General features: G+C 34.5%; 1 protein-coding gene and 1 pseudogene across 7 annotated transcripts in view; both read left to right on the top strand.

Annotated features, from left to right (window-relative positions):
- Window positions 1-22,832, top strand: part of LOC309861173 (uncharacterized protein) — a 734,084-nt gene that overhangs the window by 316,198 nt on the left and 395,054 nt on the right. The window lies entirely within an intron of this gene.
- On the top strand, window positions 6,205-6,594 carry LOC309861172 (large ribosomal subunit protein uL1 pseudogene; annotated as a pseudogene). The gene has a single exon. The product of its transcript is annotated as a large ribosomal subunit protein uL1 pseudogene (transcript).

Below are 22,832 nucleotides of genomic sequence, written 5' to 3'. Positions count from 1 at the left end.
ACATACACAGTTTCTTATATAGGTTGGGCATTTAAAAATAAAACATAGTTGGTAATATTTAGTTGAAGAAAAATACAGCTAAAATTTGGGCCTTAAATAAAAATCATAGATTCCATCATCTTCAACAAAACATAACATAAGCTTGTGTCAAAAAATTGTCCATTGAGGAGCAGGGATTCTTGAATGGTCTGGGGTGCACTTAGGAATCCAGAATGGGTTGTATTTGGTAGGAGTTAGTCTCCTTACTCTGACTCTCATTTGCAATTTTCTTACCAAACCAGGGTCATCTAAGAAATTAATACTCACAAGTTATATGACTTTTAAGCAAGAAACTAACTCGTAAATTTAGAGATTGCCACTTAAGTGGACAGTGAATGTAAGTGGATTATTTTATGGAGGCTTTGAGGCCTCTAATAACTTTCTGTAAAGATTCTTTGATATATTAAGAGAGCTTGTGATTTATTTACTGCATGCTCTTTACCCTCTGCACCATGGGCAAAAAAAAAATGCCTAAATCTAGAAGTGGCTGAGTTGAGTATGGTATAGAAAAAAAGTTGAGTTGAATGATAAGCATTTAAGAATATGAAAAAGAAATATTTCTATATCCATTGGGCTCTTCTAGTAACAGATTGGTTCAAAGCAGATCTCAGTAGCTTGTAAGGTAGTATTGGTCATTTTCACGTCCACCCTCAGCCCTGAAATTGCTTTCTCTTCAGTGCACTTTGCTTTACTTTTTCCCGTAAAGACTCTTTGTTCTGTACTGCAGTTAGTGGTGGATACATCGGTCTTTTTTGATAGGTTTTTAAGCTCCGCTTCTTATATATCTTATTCGGCTCTCAAGACACTGCCTTACTGATAGTAGCCTTTCAATCACTGCTTTTTGAATTAGATCTTGAGAACTATTTAGCCTGCATCAGGAAATAAGCAGACTGCCTAGAGCCTCAGATGCCATTCCAGCTTTACCACTTGCTACCTGAGTGGCCTTGGAAAAGTTACTCAGTCTCTTTGAGGCTTAGTTTCTCCACCTGTAAAATGGGCTAATAAAAGTACTTGTCTCTTAGAATTTCTGTGAAGGTTGGCTAAAATAATTTATGTCAAGACTTAGGACAGTGCCTAGTGCCATCTATAGGATACATATAAAGGAGTCCATACATTTGAGGTATTTGATTTTGGTGATGATATCCCAGTACTTTTTTCAGAGATTACTTAAAAGAATTATTGACTACAGCAGTAGAAAGAAAACTGTATTGAAATACTGGAGTCTAGATTTTCTTCTTGTTTTTATTGGTATTTATGTAACCTTACCCTGACCAAGATTTCATGAGCTTGATTCCTCATTTAGAAATGAAGTTGTTTGGATTTGATGTCTCTACAACTACTTCCAGTTTAAAAGTTTAGTGATTATTATCCTATTTATGCTAATGGAAGGGCATTTTAAAAATACAATATATGAACCTTTAAGATATTAGGTTATTTATGTATGATAGATTATACTTGATTAAAAATGAAAAAATATTAAGGTCTTATTGAGACCACAACAATTAAATAATGTTTTAATCTGTATAAACCTCAGTTAAATAAGTAAGTAAGATGTATGTTTATTTTTTAGAATTTAACATTTTTATCTGCTTAGCAAAAGTTGAAACTAAACAGATGACTTATCAGGTGAAGTGATAATCCAGATATTGATAGAACTGAATAAAATGCTGCACAAACTTAATGAATGTGTCCTTTTCCCAGGGGCAGTTTACTAATGTTTTGGTGACATCTTTGGATCCATTATGCTTCTGTCTGGATGATTGCTGAATGGTTGAGCCATTCGTCTGAAGTTCTCTCTGTGACTTGGGTTCCAAAGCAAACTGACATTTAAGTCTTGATGACTGGAAAGTGGGAATGATCCACTCCACCATGAAACCCTGGGTTTGAAGGGATTACCCTGGATCTTTCATAGTTCTGAGCTGCAACACATGATTGATTAGATCTTTTCACTCTAAGTACCCAGCAACTATAACCCTCTTGTTTCTGCTCTGTTGAGTTTTGAAGTGATAACATTTAGTGCTATCTCTCATTCCTCAGGCCCCATTCACTCTCCAAACCATTGCAATCCGATTTCTGCCTTGTCACGTCATTGAAACTGCTTTGGCAAAAGATAACACCTTCAAAATTGTAAACTCCAATGGATATTTTTATCCTTTTTTTTTTTTTTTAACTCTACTGCTTTAGATGATACTGCTACGTTCTCCTCTAAACTTTCTTTAAACAAATACACTTTCTTTGCTCTGTGCATTCATAACTTGTTTTCCTTTCCTACTGACTGGTCCTTCTTATTTGAAACTTTGTATTATCTTTTAAACCTTAATTTTATCCTTTCTCATATACTCAAACTCAAAAGATCCTGTGGGCTCTACTTTCAAAAGGTTCCTGATTCCTACCAGTTCTTGTTACCACTCTAAACTACCATCATTCTCTTATGAATTAATGGTACGACCTTCAAAAAAAAAAAATAATGATAGCAACAATAAAAGCCTGTTTTTTTTGCCCATACAGTAAGTAACAGCCAGAGTAGGTTCATTAAAACAGCCAGAGTAAGTTCATTAAACGTAAATCATATTACTTTGCCAATTTAAACTTCCACTGGCTTCCAATATTATTCAAAGTAAAACTCCACATAATGAAGTCTATACAATGTTCATTAAGGCTCTTCTTCATCCGGCTCCTTATTCTCTCTCTGACATCTCTTCCTTCTATTTTCTTTCTACATTTGTAGTATTTTTTCATCAATACTGACCCCATGTTGTTTCCCAATCCAAGCACACTCATAACTCAAGATCTTTGTATTTGCTAGTTCTTTTTTCTTGGAAAGCTCTATTCCTAGGACTAGGAATTCCTATTATCTAGATATCCGACTATCTAGGAATGATTCCTCTAACTCACCTTCTCACTTTAGGTCTTTGCTCAAAAATCACCCTAAAAGTGAAGCATTTCCTAACCATGCCATATAAAATAGCAATGCTATCCCTCCTTCAGACCTTATTTGATTTTTCTCAGTTGTACTTGTCTTCATCTTTTTATACTATTGGTCACAGTTAGATATATTGTCTTGACTTTTTTCCTAAGCTTCCTGAAAAACAGTTCTACTTAATTGTCCTGCAGACACCTTGAATGCACATGTTCAAAACTTAAGCACATTTTATGCCCCAGAAATACCCATCTGTAACCTGAGCAAAACCTTTGGGATCATTCTTCTATGTAATTATTTGTATTCTTTTTCCACCTGTAATACTCTTTGTCACTTGTTAATTCCTACCCATGCTATAAGATCAGATTTCACTTCTTGTAGTTTTTTATTAGCATGATTTCCACTCTTAGAATGGAGTGTTCCTCTCTCTTTCTATAAAACCTTGAGCTTTATCTTTAACCACTGTATATATTGAATTATAGCAATTTGATTTCTTTAATTATCTCTCTCCCCTAATAAACTATAATCTCCTTAAGGATAGGGATTGTGCTCTACATATCTTTCTGTTTCTAGCACCTTAGTATTGTCAGCATAGAAGGCACTCAAGGAGTATTTGTTAAACTGATTATAGAGTTTTAAGGAAACTACTAGCCCAAAAGGGCAGAAGAGAAGAGAAACAGGAGAAAAGGAACTTTGTGCCCTAACCTGATTCATTACCAAGATTAATCTTTATGCATCTCTAAAAGCTTGAAGTCTTGGGGACTGGAAGTTGGGCATAGGGGTAGAATAGGATTGGCATGAATTTTGTACCTTTGGCGACAGATGTGTTTGAAGACAGGAAAGATCGTAGAGGTAAAATAACAGAGCATCCTTCTCTTAACAATTTCATAGCAGTGTGTCAGGTGGCTGGCCCAGCTTTAGTATCCCTGTTGGGTGGTAGCAGAAGGATAAATTCCACAACAGTGAATTCTTAGATCCAGCAGCATCTTGTAAACAGGAGGAAAATAGAGGACAGTGTTATGTTTCAGAGAAACGTTGTGAATGAACAATATAAATAACAAACTTTTAGTATATTTAAAATGTATAGATAATTGGATAATTAACTTCCTTTGATGCATGGCTTTTTTCTTATCCTTCCCTGCCTAATGGCAAATAAATAGATGTTGAATTGAGGCTTAGAGTTAGATAATTCAGTGGCTGATGTTTCCATATCTGGTCATTACAGAGTTAGAATAGAAATCTACTTCTGACTCCAAATATTTGCTTTTTGTTTAATCTCTTGCTTTTTCAGAAAGAGGTGTTTCCAAAGATGTGTATTCAAGTACTGGCTTCCTTCCTTACTAATCAGTCACTTAACTTAATATTTATACCACCTAGCTCCCAGAGTTGTGAGGCTCTAATGAAAACTACAAAGTGTTACATGGAGGTAGTATTTTTAAGATCACCTTAAAAATAGGAGACTATCGTATTGGTATATATATTGTCACCTCATTTAAAATTATATTATTTGATGTTTAGTATATTAAAGTGACAAACAATATTTAACTAGGCTAATGTTATTTTGTTATTGTTACTTCCAGAACAAGCCATCTACTTGATAAATTAATTATGAATATATTTAAACCTTTCTCTGAGATAGTGTCCACACTCAAAAACGCAGGGTCTACACTCAACTGCCACTTATGATGAGCATGTATTCTTTTGTTTCTGCTGGTGGCTTATGCTTCCTGAATGGGTTCCAAGAAAGAATCATGTTATATTGATTTCCTCTTAGAGCAAGTTGTTGTATAGCCAGCTTGGAATGTATACATGATTGTAGGAGTTCGTAACATTTGTTAGAGGAAGCAGATCCATATTTATAATAAGCACTTTGCAGAACATTTTTTTCAGGAAGAAATATTCTAAGTTTTTACTAGGATATTAAGTGAATTATTATATAGTCATTCATTTACTCAACAAATATATACTGAGTAGCTATTACATGCCAATGTTTTAGGCACTTGGAAATATCTATGAACAAAATAGAGTTTCCAGCTTTTTGTTTCAGTAGGGGGAGACAAACATCAAACAGTGAATATAATAAATGAGTATATTATGTAGTATGCTAGTATGTGAAAATTAATATGGGGAGAAAAAGAAAGCATCGTAACAGAGATCCAGAGGCTGAACTTATGCGCTCATTCAGCCAAATAGTGAGTATTTAAGTATAGCTGCAAAGAAGGTAATATCTAATTCATACTGCCCTAGCAGTACTTAGAGAAATCCAAAATCTAGCTTGAAAAAATCAGCAAAGCTGGTGATGATATGGGGAAATGAGGCTAGCTAACAGATTGCTAGTGGATGTGGGAATTATTCCAACTTATAAGTAACATAATTTGACATTATCTTTAAATTTATCATGAACAACTATTTCACCAACTTCTGTGAATCCATCCTCCCAAAGGGAAAATATTAGTATATAAGGAGTTTAAGGGTGTTTATTCCAGCATTGTGTGTAGTTGCAAAAGAAGGAAAGGAGGTGATTGGGTAGGAGCCAATGCACAAAGAAAGCAGAAGATGGGCATGCATCTGAATACTACCAGTAACTGAATCCATGAAATTTCATGGATAGTACCAGGGAAAACAGAATTAAAGAACAAGTAGGATTTTAAGGAAGTGTAATTGATATCCTTAAAGAGATAAAAGAAGCTAACGCAACCAGGAAATAATGACAGGCTTAAAAAAATTAACCAATTAGAGATCATCAAAGTAAAAAGCTCAGTAAATGGTCTAACAGTAGAATAATCAGAGATGAAGATTTAATTAATGATTAAGAAGATGGAACAAAGGAGTTTACCTAAAATTCAGCACCAAAGACAAAAAGATGAGAAGTATGAAAGAGATAATTTATTTAGGTTCAAAATTGCTATATTCATTTAAAAGATTTCCAGGAGTCTCCAGTTATTGTGAAGTGAGGCACTATGGGCAGTAAAATCTCCCGTGACACTCTATACAAGGCCAGGGTTTGGGGTGGGGGGAGGCAGGGAAGGTCCTGTGCTGCTACCAGGAGGTTTTTGGATACTTTACTGTACATTTTTGTAGATGGTGGCGCTGCAGATCATCTTGAAGAACTCTGACTCTTAGTAAGGACAAACACCTCTTGGGCACCATCAGGCTTAATTCCACTCCCTGCCCCAAGTTCTCTGTATGTGTTTTGGAGGACCAGTGGCATCTGTGATGAGGCCAAGGTTATGGATAGTCCCCACATGGACATTAAGGTACTGAAGAAATTCAATAAGAATAAAAAATCAGTCCGGAAGGTGGCCAAGAAGTATGGTACTTTTTTGGCCTCAGAATCTCTGATCAAGCAGATCCTACATATCCTGGGTCCAGGCCTTAATGAGGATAGCAAATTCCCTTCCTTGCTGAGCCACAATGAGAATGTGGTGGCCATAGTGGATAAAAGTGAAGTCCAAGATAGTTTCTGGATGAATAAAATGCTGTGTCTGGCAGCGGTTTTTGGCCACGTGAAGATAACAGACAATGAGCTTGTGTACGACATCCACTTAGGTGTCAGTTTTCTGGAGTCATTGCAGAAGAAGAATGGGCAGAACATGTGGGGTTTGTACATCAAGAGCACCATGGATAAGCCCTAGCACCTGTATTAACAGCCAGCTTAGTAAACTCTATTGCTACCATTAAAAATGATAATAATAAATAATTAAAAGATTTCCGAGAGGAGAAAAGATTCTGTGACAGTACCTGTACCTGTATACCTCTATACCTGTATATTCTTTTTTTTTAATTTCTTTTTTTTAAATTAAATTAATTTATTTATTTTCAGAAAAGCAGTATTCATTATTTTTTCACCACACCCAGTGCTCCATGCACTCCGTGCCCTCTATAATACCCACCACCTTGTACCCCAACCTCCCACCCCTCCGCCACTTCAAACTCCTCAGTTGTTTTTCAGAGTCCATAGCCTCTCACGATTCACCACCCCTTCCAATTTACCCCAACTCCCTATACCTGTATATTCTTAAAGGTTGGTTATTTTTAATTTAAACTTTTTTTTTTTTTTTTTTTTTGCAAATCCAGTAGGTTAATAATTATGAATGGCATTGAAGTTGAGGATTATTTTCTATAATGAATAGATATGTGTATGTATATATATGTATTTTCTATTCCCTCGTCTATTACCTATTTGTGACCTTTGGCTTTTCTATTAAATTATTGCTTTTTAAATATATAAACCTTTTTTATATGGAGGGGATAATAATCTTTTGCCCATCATATAAGCTACTAATACATAATCTTTGTCATTTAAAAAATTAGTTATGATATATTTTATCTTTGAGATTTTTTCCCATTTATTCAAATGTCAATATTTTCTTTTTATGTTTTCTGAATTTTATGAGTATCTTAAAAAGTATTCCCTTTTGCTTAGCCCCCCAACCTAATCTATATTTTATTTAACTCCTTTACAGTTTAGTTTTTCAGTTTTAGATCTTAAATCAATTTGAAATGTATGTTTAATTACTGTATGAATTAGGGAGTTTTCATATTAAGTCTTTGTGTATGAGTTTAAAAGCTTGAGCTATAATGTTCCATTCATCTCTGTACTTGTGTTCCTCCTAGTACCATACCGTTTTAGTTACCAAATCTTTATATTTTTAACCAGTAGAGAAAGTGATCTCATATTATTCCTTTTTCCAAACTTACCTTTGCAATTCTTCTGTATTTGCTCTCTAGAAAAACATAAGAATCTATTTGTCAGGTTTCTGTATTTTGTTTTAAAGTAAAACAAATATGTAAAACCACAAAAAATATATGTAGCTTCATGAATTAATGTAATGTGAACACCCTTTTAGCCACTACCTGAGCAGGAAATAAAATTTTGTCTGCCATCCTAGAATCCGTCCACGTGCCCTATCTGAATCCCAATTGCCCCAATAGAAACCATTACCTTGACTTTTATACTTACCACTCCCTTGAATTTCTTTATTAGTTTATTACCTGCACACCAGGGTGCTAAACTGAAAGAAACTCAAGGGAGTGATAGGTATAAAAAGGAAGACAGTACCAAGGTTTAATTATTTCTTGTAATTTACCAGTTTCCAAGATAGAGAATTGATTTCCGATCATCTTGCAGAGAACTATTGGCTTTTTTCCCGATCATTATGAACTCATAGATTTAAATGTGTTGTGATAAGTCTCAGTATCTTGGCATTATTTTTTTCCTGAAGCATAAGTTGTCTCATTTTTGCCTGGTGGGAGACTCTTCCATTTGACTCATGAGTGTTTTGACAGGATTCCGGTAGCGTTTGATTGCTTCCTTTCTCTACTCTCTGCCTGGTTTCACAAGAATTTCTGGCTTTATCTTGCATATTTCCCATGTCGGTTCTCAATCCTTTTTCCAAAAAATCAAACTCTGGATTATTCAGTGGTAAGTTGGATTTTGAGTTTAAAATCTGGATGCCCGTTTATGTTGGTCTAGTCATTGTTTCTTGGCATTTTAATAAAATTAAGTTTGTAGGCAGAGGTGAGAAGCCCACAGAAATAATATATCTTTGAATATATACATATCCAAAAATAATATATGAGTTTATATAGATATTTTCCAATAAATGTAGGTTCTATGGGTTTTTTATGTAACCTCGTCTCAAGGACATAGGAGATTGTAGAATTAAAATTTCTTATTTCCTTTATCCTAGATTATACATGCAGAAGCCTTAAAATGACATTACTAATATGACAATTATCAATACGAGCATGGAACACAATTAAAGTAATTTTTGTACATGCTATTCACATTCCTTGCTCATTTCATTTTTTAGTGGTTGAATTATAAGGTCTGAGTATATAAAAGTTACCTTTTAGTTTAATTCATTTAGTTTTAGTTCTCAATGTAATTATAAATGTAATGCTCAGTCATCAGTGCTTATGTTGATATTTCTGTAGTCATTTTGGTTGCCAGAATTCTTTTCTTAGTAGATTCCTTAGAAAGTTCTCATGAGAGTATTCCTGAATTCTTGAACATCTGTAATAGTTTGCTTTATGCCCTTTGTATTTGAAAATTAGTTTTGCTGCGTATAAGGTGCTTGAGACACATATTCTATCATTGAGATTGAGATTGAGATTGATAATAATAAAATATATTATTCCTTTTTTTTTCTGGCATAGACATTGCTATCAAAGTCTGATGATAATCTAATTTTATTTTTCTTATAAGATAAGTGCTTTTAAAAAAATGCCCAAACATATTTTTTCCCTTAAAGTTCAGTAATTTTTTAGAGTACAACATAGTGAAAGTAGTTCCAAGTCTGTAAGGTACATGAGTGTTTCAAGTCTGGAACTTAGGAAAGTTTTATTGCACATTAGTTTTTAGTATTTGTTTTATCCACTTGCTCAGTTTTGTTGTTGTTGTTGTTGTTTTAATTTCAGGGACTCCTATGATCTATATCCAAGACAATATCTTCAGTATTTTTATCTCTTCAATATTTGTCATGTCCTTCCTTCCAAGCCATGTTTTGTCTTTTCTTTTTCAAAAACTTCTAAGGTATAATTTACATAAAGTAAAATTCACCCATTTTAGTGTACTGTCCTTTGGATTTGAGGAAAGTCAGTAAATGGAAATGGAAATGTGGTGTAAATGTCATCACAACCAAGATATAGAGAGAGCTCCAGCACTCCTATCCCCCAGATTTCTCTGTACTCCTTTGTAGTTGAGAATTTCCCCTGCACCAATCCTGGAACCACTGACATATTTTCTGTCTCTATAGTTTTGCATTTACAAGAATGTCTTATAAATGGAATCATATAGTGCATATCTTTTTGAGTCTGAGTTATTCCATTTAGTGAAATACATTTAAGAGGCATGCATGTTGCTTCATTTATCATAGTCTGTTCTTTTATTGCTGTTTACTGAGTAATATTCTAGCATGTGAATGTACCACTGATTCTTCATTCCTCAGTTGAGAGACATTTGGGTTGTTTCTAGTTTTAGGTAATTATGAATAAACCTATAATAATTTGTATATGAGATTTTTGTGTGAACTAAGTTTTCATTTCACTTGAGTAAATACGTAGGCATGGGATTGCCAGTTGATATGGTCATATGTGTTGAGAAAGGCTTCTGCATCTAGAAAGAATGAAGCTGGTGTGACGAGGGAGGAAGCACTGAGTGACCTAATGGTGTTAAGTTCTTGGTCTCAATTTTACCTAAGATCCAGGTGCTTCTTTGTTTTCCCCATAACTTGGTTATTCAGTTTTCCTTTAGATTTCATAAAATAATGTCCTTTGGATAATTCATTTTTGTCCTGCCAGGCAGTTCTAAATATATTTCTGATGTGTGCAACAACGTAAGACTTGTTTCATGGCAACCTTTTATTGAGCATTTACAGTGAACTAGTTACTGTGCTCAATCCTTAACATGCATTTTATAATTTGTGGACTGAGGTTGTCCAGCCCATTGTACATTGATTGCAATGAAAATTTAACTCATTGTTATAAACGAGAGAGGAGGAATAATGAAAATGAATATCCTCATGTGGAACTGATGTGTTTACTAAAGGGCTAGAAACATGATGTTAGGCATTGCCAATGTATTTATTATTTTGGAGAAATGCACTTTTGATTACAAGTAACTTTATTGTTTAGTACAGGCACTTTAATGTTGACAAGTCACTTTGGGCAAAAGAACAAGTACATTGCTATGAATTCACACATAAATATGTAGATTACTTCTTTGGTGTATATATTAATAAATAAAATATTTATGAACTAAAGCCTTAAAATGGGAGATTTAACCTCATTATGGTTAAAACACTTTGCTATTTCCATTAGTTCTAACAAAATCCAACTTTATAGTTCCCTTTGGAACAGAATTTTAAAATATAGATGAGATATTATACCCCTCAATATGGCTATGACCTTTATTGAATAATTTAAAATATTTTGACTTTTCTTCTGTTTTGGGATGAATGTTGTCTTTTCTTGAATTACTTTATAAGGACACATATGATAGGTGCTATTTCAGTAGTTTAGATGCTATGTGTTTCTGGAGTCGAGAAGAGGGAGAGGCCAGTTTCTGGGTTGGAGGCTCAGGGAAGGCTTAGGGGAGAAGGTGATAGTGGAATAGGGCCTTTAGGTTATTTGTGTTCAGGGACCACTGGCACCAAAAGGAATGCTTTTATTTAATTTGTATGTAATATAGTAAACTGCTATTCTGGTAAAAGATTCACTTAAAAAAAGTAACAAAATTTCTTTTTTCACAGTATTTTGAACATACTGTTAAAACAATTAAGTCAACATTGCTGGATTCTTGACTAATTATTAAAAGAAAATCATGCCCTCTTTGATCCTATTTCCTAGAATAAGATTATTCTCTTATCTAATTTATGGTGGAATTTTTTTATATTTAACAATAATTCTATATTTCATCATTATAGTTGATTGACATGAGTTCCAGCAAGAGAGTTATTTTAAATTTTCATGATCTCCTGGAAAAATAATAGGTCATTAAAAATGAACATTATTTATTCAGTAGAGATCAAAAGAATCAATGTGGTCACTTGGTAAAATATACTTTTGGACTTAAAAATGACTCAAATGGATTTTTAGAGTAATAAAACAATCCAGAATGCAATAAAAGCACACTTCAAAACAAGGAAAATCATCATGACATTTAGAAGCAATAGAAAAAATAATATATAACCTATTTGTAATTGATTGTAGTAGGACCTCTGGCATTTCTGTGTACTAAGGGTCTTGTTCATGGAGCCATTGCTAATAAACAGGGAAGTGTTGCTGATTATTTATGAAACATTTAAGAAATAATGGTTCATATTTGGCATAAATTCTAAATTAATGTCTTGAATACTTGTATGCTATATAGTATTATCAGTCTAATATGCTGATATACAGGGATCACTATAGACACTCGTGTAGAGAAGTTTTCTTCGTATTTACAAGGTGTTGAAAGATTTGATTGCCTTAACCAGAAACTGCAGACATTTGCTATAATGTTTGTGTGTCCTATAGTAAATGTGGTGTTTTGTATGTGGTACATGTTAAGCATCACACAAATGATTTTAATCCATTATGCAAATTTTTTTAGTAATACAATAGACTACATGCTTTGAAATGCTTGTGTTAGCATTGGTTGACTCCATTAATCTTAAGATAACATCAATGGAGCATGTGGTGGCCCCACGCTCTGAGCAAGTGAACCTCTTTCGCTTTATCAAACCCACAATATGGGTTCCAATTTTTATTTTTATTTTTATTTTTTTTTATTTTTTCAAAGATTTTATTTATTTACTAATTTGAGAGAGAGAAAGAGAGAGCCCTAGCAGTGGAGACTGGGGTGAGGGGCAGAAGGAGAAGCAGACTCCCCGCAAAGCAGGGAGCCTGACTTGGGACTTGATCAGTACCAGGACCCTGAGATCGTGACCTGAACCTAAGGCAGATGCTTAACAGACTAAGCCATCCAGGTGCCCAAGTTCCAACTCTTATATATGCCATGCCAATAAAAAGTTTGGGAAGCCCTGAAAGTAACACTTATTGATTAGTCATTATGTGGAAGATATTGGCCTCAGAATTAAGTGATTTAAAAACAACAAAATATCTTATGTTTTTAAAAGTATTTAAAATCTAATATAAGAGGAATATGTAATGAATAAAAAACCCCAAAGATTTGTTATTTCTTTTTTAATCAACTTAACATGTATTCCAAGTCCCCATTTCCACTGTAATGAGAATCAATCTTGCCAAATCAAGGTAACTTCCAATCTAAAGCTGTATCTTCTGGATAAACTCTGGCAACTTTAAGTCTCCTTTCCTGCTTCTCTTCCTCAGAAGGATCTAGGTTCTTAGACGCTTCCATGTTTTCATGACATTGAAGGGAGGTGGTAGGTCTGGGGTTGCTATCTGCTGTGTTCAGTGTCAGCATACCTTACCCTCTGTTCTGTGTCAGCAGGATGCAGTGAGCATTCTGGGAAGTTCATTCTGGAAGCCTCCTCACTCTTACCATACTTTTCATCCCCTTATTCTTCAGGGACACTATATCTTAATTTTCATTTATTTCTCTCCCTTACTTGGGCAAGAGAGTCTTTTCTGATTCTCTCCATATCCCACAGGATTCAAGGAAAAATGTTGGAGTGGGCACTAATCTCAAGGTACTTCTCTGTCTATGCCTGTCCTGTTGTAATTTATGCTTAAAAGTAGTGGCTCCTTGTTGGCCTGCATCACACCATCAGGCTGCCTGTCTCCAAAATCCATACGAGACGTGCAGTTTTTTCTTTTTTTTTTTTTCTGCCTTCATATTCTCATGAAAGTTTTGGTGGTTTCTATTGACCCCATTTTTCTGGGTTTCAGGCCGTCAATGGGAAGAAAGTCTGGTAGAACAGTTGAGAAGTTGCGCATAGCTTCCCTCCTCAGGTCCTCTCCAAGCTCAATCTCCCATATCACCCATGAACATACGAAAGTTCTGGACAATGGGACTTATATAAGCATATTCCTCCTCCACCCTAATGTGCTTTGTAATCTAGACTAGTATTCTTCAAATTTCTTTTTGATAGAAACCCTTTGTGAGAGGTATATTTTCATATCGACCCCCCAAATCACACACTTACCTTAGTCTTACTAATTGCAATGTACTCTGTTCTAATTCACTAGGGAACAAACAAAACAATGCAGCCTAGACCCAGGAAATTTTTTTGTGTGACTTACGGGTGGGACCTGAACACCAGTTTGAGAAGCGATACTATAATCCTTTGCTCTTACTCCTTTTTACTCCCGATAAACAAAACCAGATATTTAGAATTCTAGTAGACATCTTCCCTTTTCAAGTGGGTGGGTCTTGCAAATAGAGTTTTGACCTTCAGACTAGTACCTATGCTATATGCTCTAAAAATCCATTTGAATTATTTGTTTTGGTCTATACCCTACTCTCCTCCTTTGGCAGGGACTATCCCTGGGTATATGGGCAGACAATAGTAAGAAAAATGAGGGAAACCATCTACAGATTTTATCCTGCTGCATATAAGTCAGAGAGAAGTACAGAATTTTAAATTTCCAAAGAAATTTAGGTTAATTTTCCTGGCCAAGGAGTTCACAGAGGACACTGTTATTCAGGGGGATTATTTGAGTTGTCCAAGGTCACAGAGCTTGTTAGAGACACAACTTAAACTCTTTGCTGTTGACTGTCACATGATCATTTTTTCTAACTAACACTATTTGGTCTTTTCTTAAAATTAGAAAATTGGTCAATTGTAAGATAATACAAAGTGCTGACATGGAGTGGGGGCTGGTTTGCCTCATGTACTTACTAATTGTTAGGGCTTTTTTCTCTTCCTCACCTTAATGGGTCTGAGATTGAAGTATTCATTGTGTCTGATGCAGTTCCGAATTTTATATATTCTCTGTCTCTTTCTGTCTTTTTCATCATACTTAGTGTGCTGAGGGAAAAGTGAATATTGCATTTACTTTTGTGGGATCACTATTAAGCCTTGGTGTTAGAGGGCCTGACAACTCATGTACCATAAGACAAACGTTTGTGGCTTAAACTGGTAGTCACTTTGTTCTTTGGCTGATTTACCTGGTAATATAGAACCATCTTCCATTTCAACTCTTCTTAGAGAAAACATATGTCATACACTGACATGCAGATATCTGGACAGTTTTGATGGTCTACATCAGGGATCAGCAAAAAGAGGTTTATTTAAAAAAATACATATCTAAAGAGAAACATGTCAACAACTCTTTTAGAAAGTGTTTTATCAATATGTCAAAGATCTTTGAAATACACATCAGTGTTTATCTCAGAGTTGTGTCTGATCACAAAAGACTATGTTGAATATAACTTAGATATTAGCAGTAGTGATATGATTAAGTAGATTATGGTACTTATGCAAAATAAATTATTATATAACCCTGAAGTATGATATTGATGAACTGTGTCCATGACTATGGGAAATGTTTTGTGTTTTTAGTTTTATAAAGGACACATAAAATTGCAACCTCAGTTTGAGATTAACTATGTAAAAACAATCATATGGAAAAAGATGAGAAGAAAATAGATTAAGATAAAATCATGATTATCTTTGGGAGATGAATTTCCAGTGATTGTACTTTTTCTTTTCCCTTCCAAATCTTAATTTTTTCCTTCAAAATGTGTTGTTTAGTATGCACCTGTGTAGTATGCACTACACATACTTGGGGGAAAAAAGTTTAAAAAAAGGTATTTTAAGAATATGTAATATCAGTTTTAAAAGTTGGAAGCAGGAAAAAAAATCTCAGGTTTTGGGTTTTTATGGATTTTAGGTTGTATTTGATTATAGTGTTCAAAAATGCTCTGTGAATTGGACTACAGCACAGTTTTTCGCATGGAGAATCCTGAGATGTAATATTAGTGAATTGCACCCACTATTAGTAATGTGGAATATGAAGAAAGAATATGCTGAGTGGAAAGAACATCAATCTTTAAACAACAGGTGGAGTTATTATTTAGCATTTTGAGTGGGCCAGGGTGTTTGTTTGTCTCCTGCTGCTACTTATAATTCAGCACTCTTGTTATTTGATCCAGAATAGAGGAGCACGTTGAAAAGAGAAGAAGAAATGAATAGCTCCTCCACATCCTCTCCAAGGAAGGTTACCTGCAATCAATCCCGCCCGAATGAGCAGCAGCTACAAATGGGTGTGCTCTCTTGAATTCACTGGCTGTACCCACAGTCCACGCTGCAGTAGTTGAAGCAATCTTCCTTTGAAGATATTGATTTCCTATGGAATTGTCATTTGAAATGATGGATCTACAGTTGGGTTGGGACCTGGAGGAAAGATGGTTGTGTTTGTGTTGCAGGCGTGAATCTCGACAGGCTTTGTCCTTCACACAAAGGACGAAAAGAAAGGAAAGAAATTATTAGAGTTGGGAGAAAGATGAAGGAAAATACTTTAATCAGTTTCCGGTTTTGCAGCCCATTTCTAATACCTGGGACGAGGTTATTTATGGGCCTATCATTTCACAGCAGTTGGATTTTTTTTTTTTTTTTTAATTCCTAAAACGAAAGTAGTAAGACGTGGTTATGTACTTTACAACAGAAATGCAGAAGGTTTTCTGTTTTGGCTAGAGTATTCATGCTCACAATTGTCTATTTCTCAGAGGTGGTCTGAAGGCTGATCTTTGGGTCAAAGTGATAACAGTCCTTTTCCCAGGGATTAGATTTCCTGGAGCCCTGGAGCCTTTCTTTCAGAAGGACTTAAATCTTGATTGTTTGCATCCTAAAATATTGGGCCTTACTACTTTCTTTCCAATCTCCCTTCTCTTATCTTCTTTTAGATAACACGAATTTCACATAATATAGATCATCTTTTTCAGTAACAATCTTTCCTTTTTTTTTTTTTTTGCCATATTTTGAGGCAAGTTATTCTAGCCTTTCTTTTTTTCCTCTTGTCATTTGTTTTTCCTGTTTGCTCTACTTTTTACCTCAGAAACTATCAACAATATTGGGTTGGGGTTTGTTAATCAGACTGATTATTTGCTTGACCTATATTCTTTTCATATTATTCTAGATAGGCCCAAGGATATTAATATACCATTTTGTTTTCTTCATTTTTAGAGAACAGTCTATGATGCAAAGTATGTATGTGAGATTCTCAGAGTGTGTGATATCCAAAAACATTAAGTTCCTACAGCAATTAATAAATACCTATCATCAATGAATGCAGCATTCTTCATGAATAAATTTCATAACAAAAAGGTGGCTTTATTATCAGCCTATATTTTTAAACCATTTTCTAACAGAAAAATTTCTATAAAACCCGTCTTTCTACTACATCAATTATAGTAAAATTATATCACTTATAGGTGTTAGTACTGTGTAACTGGTACTTTTTGGAGTTTGGGGTCATTGAGTCATATGTCCTTAGGCTAAATGACCACTATGATTCTTTGTAACGGCATTTAATATATATATATATACTGATTTTTTGGATATTGCATTATATATGTCTTTAAGCAGCTTTTTTGGCTGTCTGAAACATGTGCTTTCCCTCTTTAATTTTCTGCTTTTAATCTGCTATGTACTATAAAAAATTGTGTCTGTACTAAGAATTCTGTTAGAAGTAGGAATAAGTAGTACCTGGGTAATATTTAAAAACACAAATTTTGTAATATCAGAGTTGAGCTTTGGGTTCAGCTTTTGACCTCTATTTTTTTGCTGCCTTGAGCCCTTTGATAAAACACTTGATTTTCTGATTCTTATTAGGATTGCAGAGATTTGAAGTTGTTGGGCAAGTGTGATATTGAAATATGTGACTATTTCTAAGCAATGCCCATATTAATAGGTAGATCAACTCTCAGAATGTTATGAGGATTAAATGTATCCTATATATGAACATTTGATACATGACAGTCAGGTCGAATGTGTGTGTGTGAGAGAGAGAGAGCGGGGGTGGAAAGAAAGGGAGATGGAGAGAGGTAGGAGGGGGAGGGAGAATCTAAACCCATCTTTCAGGAAAGAAACGACTGTGAGAAGTGGCTGAAAACTTCCTTCGTAGCCATCTCTAGCATATTCCACTGACCTGAATCACAATTTTCAGCACTATTGTCAGGCAAACAGCAATGTCAACTTCATCTTAGTTTTGTTTAGGACACATTCCCTGTAGTTCTTCTATTTAGAGAATCTATTTAGTTTGGGGAATGGACTAAGATTTGTGTATGTGGATTAATTTAAGGTGAAAAAGAGTATGAGAACATCCAAGTGGAGCACTGATTCATCTGATTTTAGTATTCGAATGAATTTCTTTCACACCAAAAAAAAGGAAAGTCCACTTGGTAGATGCTTGGTGATGATCACGTGTCATTATAGCACTGGCTTATTGCCGAATAATTAAAAACACACTTCCAAACTAGAGAACTCTTCCAATTTGGACATAAACATATACTAGGATTCAAATACCAATTTAGGTTTCCGTGGATGAAACCTTAATTAATCAGAAATCAGTATGTTAGGAACTCAAATAGATTTCAATAGTTAAATAATTTCTCTTCTATCATGGTAAAATAAAATAGCCTAATATTTTTAAAAGATTCTTCAATAACAACAACAACAACAACAACAAAATTGTGTATTTTCTAGGAAACTCCCATATAGCCAGGGTTCATCGTCCATTTCTGGCAAGATATTGTTAATTGAGTTTTTCTTGTAACAATTAAGGAAGAAATGTTTACTCCTTCAGGACAGTGGGACTCTATGCATTCTTTAAATTCCTACAAGTCAAATTCTGATTAGATGTATTTATAAAGATTATCTGATAAGGATTTTCTATATAAAGATTTTTATATTCGTCTTCTTCATGCATGTGCATTATTAATAGGAACAATGTCATTTGAAAAACCATTTTACTCAGATTCTCACATTTATTTTAACAAAGTAAAGTGTTAAATAAAACTAGTTCAATGAAACAGCCTGTTATGTTGCTGAATGTTTATGGTAAATACGTACCATTTCTCGCTCATCTTTGTTTAGACAGACTTTCATTTCTGACATTTATCTATCTTATTTACCAGTCAGTGCTATTTATATTAGTAGGCAATACTCTTTCCTATTTAACTTTGGTATGATCACTATGTAAGTATAATTTTGAGCTCAGCCACCTGTTTATACTTTCTGTCATATGGAAAAACAAAATCCTTTCTAGAGGAAGTATTTAAAAGAAGGCAATGGTTGTGAGTGAGACATTTGGCAATCCTAACCCTAAAGCAGCCTTAAATTACATTTTTAAAAACTGTTAGCCTGCATTAATTCCTGAGGATGCTTATTGGTAGGCAGTATAATTGAGATGCTGGTTGAGAATGAATGGAGTAGCAGGACCATTATTGATAACACTTGGATCTAAGCTTTTAGCTTATAAATATTGAAAATGTGTTAACATGTATTGATGTTTGGTCATGAACCCAGGGGCAGTGAAATACATAAACAAGGCACTGAATACATAATAAATGAAGGAGCCACAATTCTGTTGTTACATTGATGATGTACTTTTCACAGGCATTTTTTACTTTTAACGTGGAGAATATTCTTTCTTGTCAAATATTTGGAAAGGACCTGTGAAATCTTCTAGTGCATAGGTTTGCCAAATTTCAGCAGTTTACAGAAAAATCTCCGATTAAGTTTCACAATGAGTGTGGCATACTAGGGAGTCTGGAGATCAGAGTTTAATCCTATTACAGTGTTGTTTTCCACCTTAACACCAGGAATCCATTTTGGACATTGATTTCAAAGAGCTATTATTAGGTGAATGTCATTTTACTGAGTGATCTAAAACTGAATGAAATCCCCCAGTCAAATCTTTTGTCTTGTATACACCAGTAAATGATGTATGAAAAGAATAATTTACTTCAATAATACGGAATTTGACCTGGTAGGCTCTGCTATAAAATAACGAATTCTCTTTTCTTGAATTGGGGGTAATCAGAAAGTATAAAGAGAGATGGAATTCTGCTGAGCAAAAATAGTTACTATATTTTTGTTAATGAAAAACATTTATTTCTGAAAAAGCATTTTTTAAGGTGGGCTGAAGGAAAAGCTATTGGATCTTTAGGTAGTAGAATGAGAGTTTTGACCAAGGTTTTGTCTTCCTATCATTGAAAAGAATTTTCTTAGTATGAGTTTCTAACAATATGGGTAATCAGAATTGGAAAAGAAAAGACTAGTCTTGTAGGATGTCAGGAAAGGGCATGAGCAAGCATTAGATTAAATGAATGCACACAAAAAAGACCCCTAATGGGATGAATACCCAGCTTGTCACAAAAACGCTTAATGATGGAGTAAAGATAAATTTGTCAGTTTTTCATATGTTGAATATTCATCATATAGTCTATGCAGCTGTATCTTAGAATGCTATTTCCTTTTTTTTTTTTTTTTTTAACATAAAGCAGATTACTAGTTTATTCTTAGGTACTGCATTATGTACCTTGCATGCTTAAGTTAACCATTATAGACAGAACTTGAAATGGTATTTTGTTATTCTCAGTATTTTTTTTTTCTATTGTATGATCAGGTTTATGGAATCTACTTTTTTTTTTTTAAATTAGGCAAAAGATTATGTGAAAATGGGCATATTCCTGGTTGGTACACAGGTAATCTGATTTATATTTATTCAGTGTTAAGTAAAACTAGTACTATATTAAATCATATATGCACATATGTGTTAAGGAATGGACATGCACCTGATTATTTATTAGTAGAGGACATGATCTTAATTATCTTTCTAGTAGGTTTCATAGGTTACTTCAAAGTCTATCAGATCTTTCCAGACTCAATAACACATATAATTCAAATTTTACAAAACTGTAACTTGGAAGTAATATTTATAATATCTCATTGGTCTTTATAATCTTTGTTTCAAACTAATTTAAATGACCAATTTAAAGATTTAAAGTAATTATGTAGATAGATATATAGATATAAAATACCTGACTCCAGAAGTGAGTTTAAGATGAAACTTATGAAGCTTAAGCCTCAGGGTCCCCACTTGCACAGGTCCTTTTCAATTCTAGCATGTCCTCCTCCCTGGATATGGAAAGGAAGTGCAGGTCATGCTCTAGGTATTAGACCTGTGGGTAGTTGTGGGTCACCAGCATCTCCATGTCTACCCACGTCCTCTATGAAAATCTTACCTGGTAGAACTCTTTGTTCATCCAGACCCTACCACTGTTTATCCTGGGGATCTGAACAAATGGTATTCTTTCCTTGCATGGATCAGAGGGCTCTGAAGGTCTTGATTTGTTGCCATTTGTGCCCTCTTCTAACAAGGACCAGTTCACAAGGGACTGGAAGGACCTAGTTAGGTCCATGGGGTAAGTCTAGGGAGGACCTCGCTAAGTCCATGGAGTGAGGCATATATTACAGATCAAAGTGCTGAGATTCTTCAAGAGCTTGCCCACAGTGATTGTAAAACACTATAAAACTGTGGTTTTATAGTAAACATCAAATAGTATAGTAAACATAAAACAACATAAAAAACATAAAACTCCCTCTGTGTTGAAGCTAAAAAAGCCTTCTAAGCTATCAATAACACAAAACAAATTTTCATTAACCATGCTAGAGGAAAGACTGAATTATCATTTTTTTTGAAAGTGATATACAAATTATTGCTAGTCAGAATGAGCCCAAAACGGAGGTTAAAAAGTATTACACAAGTACTACGGAAGTGGCAATTAATAATATTGTTAAAAGTGATAGGTTATTTTCTTATGTTCTGGTATTTTTCAGCTTTTTAAAACTTTATAATTTATTACAAATCCTTTCCTCATTTAAATATATACTCACTTTCACAGCTACTTGTATATTTACAGTTTTATTTTCTAAAAAATAATTCTCTAGGCTACACGAAACCTGGATCCTGTCTCTGCCTGGTGCATAGTAGCTATTTAATACACATTTATTTTATTCCCCTCTAGAGCCATTAAATTTCCATTGACTGTATAAGTAATGATGACTTTATCTACTAATATTGGTTACATACAAATGCATAGTGTCTATCAACTATGTTACACTTACTTATTATACCATTTTAGTGGGTTGAATGATGGCCTTCAGAAAGATATGTCCACATTCTAATCCGTGAAATTTGTGAATGCTCTCTTATTTGTAGAATGGGTTTTTGCTGGCCAACAGACACATGAAAAAATGCTCAACATCACTCAGCATCAGGGAAATACAAATCAAAACCACAATGAAATACCAGCTCATACCAGTCAGAATGGCTAAAATTAACAAGTCAGGAAATGACAGGTGTTGGCGAGCATGTGGAGAGAGGGGAACCCTCCTACAAATTTAGTGGGAATACAAGCTGGTATAGCCACTTTGGAAAATAGTATGGAGGTTCCTCAAAAAGTTGAAATTGATCTACCCTATGACCCAGCAATATCCTTACAGGGTATTTACCCCAAAGATACAAATGAGGTAATTCAAAGGTTCACCTTCACCCCAATGTTTATAGCAGCCATGTCCACTATAGCCAAACTATGGAAAGAGCCCAGATGTCCATCAACAGATGAATGAATTAAGATGTGGTATACATATACAATGGAGTACTACTCAGCCATTAAAAAAATTGAAATCTTGCCATTTGCAATAATGTGGATGGAACAAGAGGATGTTATGATAAGTGAAATGAATCAATCAGAGAAAGGCAATTATCATATGATCTCACTGATATATGGGATTTAAGAAACAAAACAGAGAATCATATGGGAAGAGAGGTAAAAGGATAACAAGATGAAATCAGAGAGGGAGACAAACCATAAGAGACTCTTAATCATAGGAAACAAACTGAGGGTTGCTGGAGGGGAAAGGCATAGGGGGATGGGGTAACTGGGTGATGGACATTAAGGAGGGTACATGATGTAATGAGCACTGGGAATTATATTAAGACTGATTAATCACTGAACTGTACATCTAAAACTAGTAATATATGAGAATTAATTGATTTTAAATAAAGAGTAATAATAAAATGGTTTTTGCAACTGAAATTTTCACAACCTCCTGGGGTAGGGATACATTTTTGAGCCTGTATATATGAAAAGGATGTATTTTAGATGTTTGTTCCTATGGCTAAAACACAGTGTGCCTCCTTGTGCAACTGGGAAGTTTCATAAAATTTGGAACTATGTCTTCTTTACTTGTCTTTTGACTCTGGTCCTGAATCACCACTGTGATCCTTGGCTCTTTTCTAATTCACTACATTGTACATCAAGGGAGTCATCCTTCATTTTCCAGATAGTCCCTAAACTTAGTGACAAGAAACAGAGAGGACAGACAAAAGAGGAGGTGGCAATGTGACCATGGATGTAGACCACAGAGGAAGAGTGATGGGTACACGAGTCAAG

This window comes from Mustela nivalis (assembly GCF_964662115.1).
Source record: "Mustela nivalis genome assembly, chromosome: 3".
Lineage (NCBI taxonomy): Eukaryota > Metazoa > Chordata > Mammalia > Carnivora > Mustelidae > Mustela > Mustela nivalis.
This window is presented reverse-complemented; position numbering and strand designations above follow the sequence as displayed.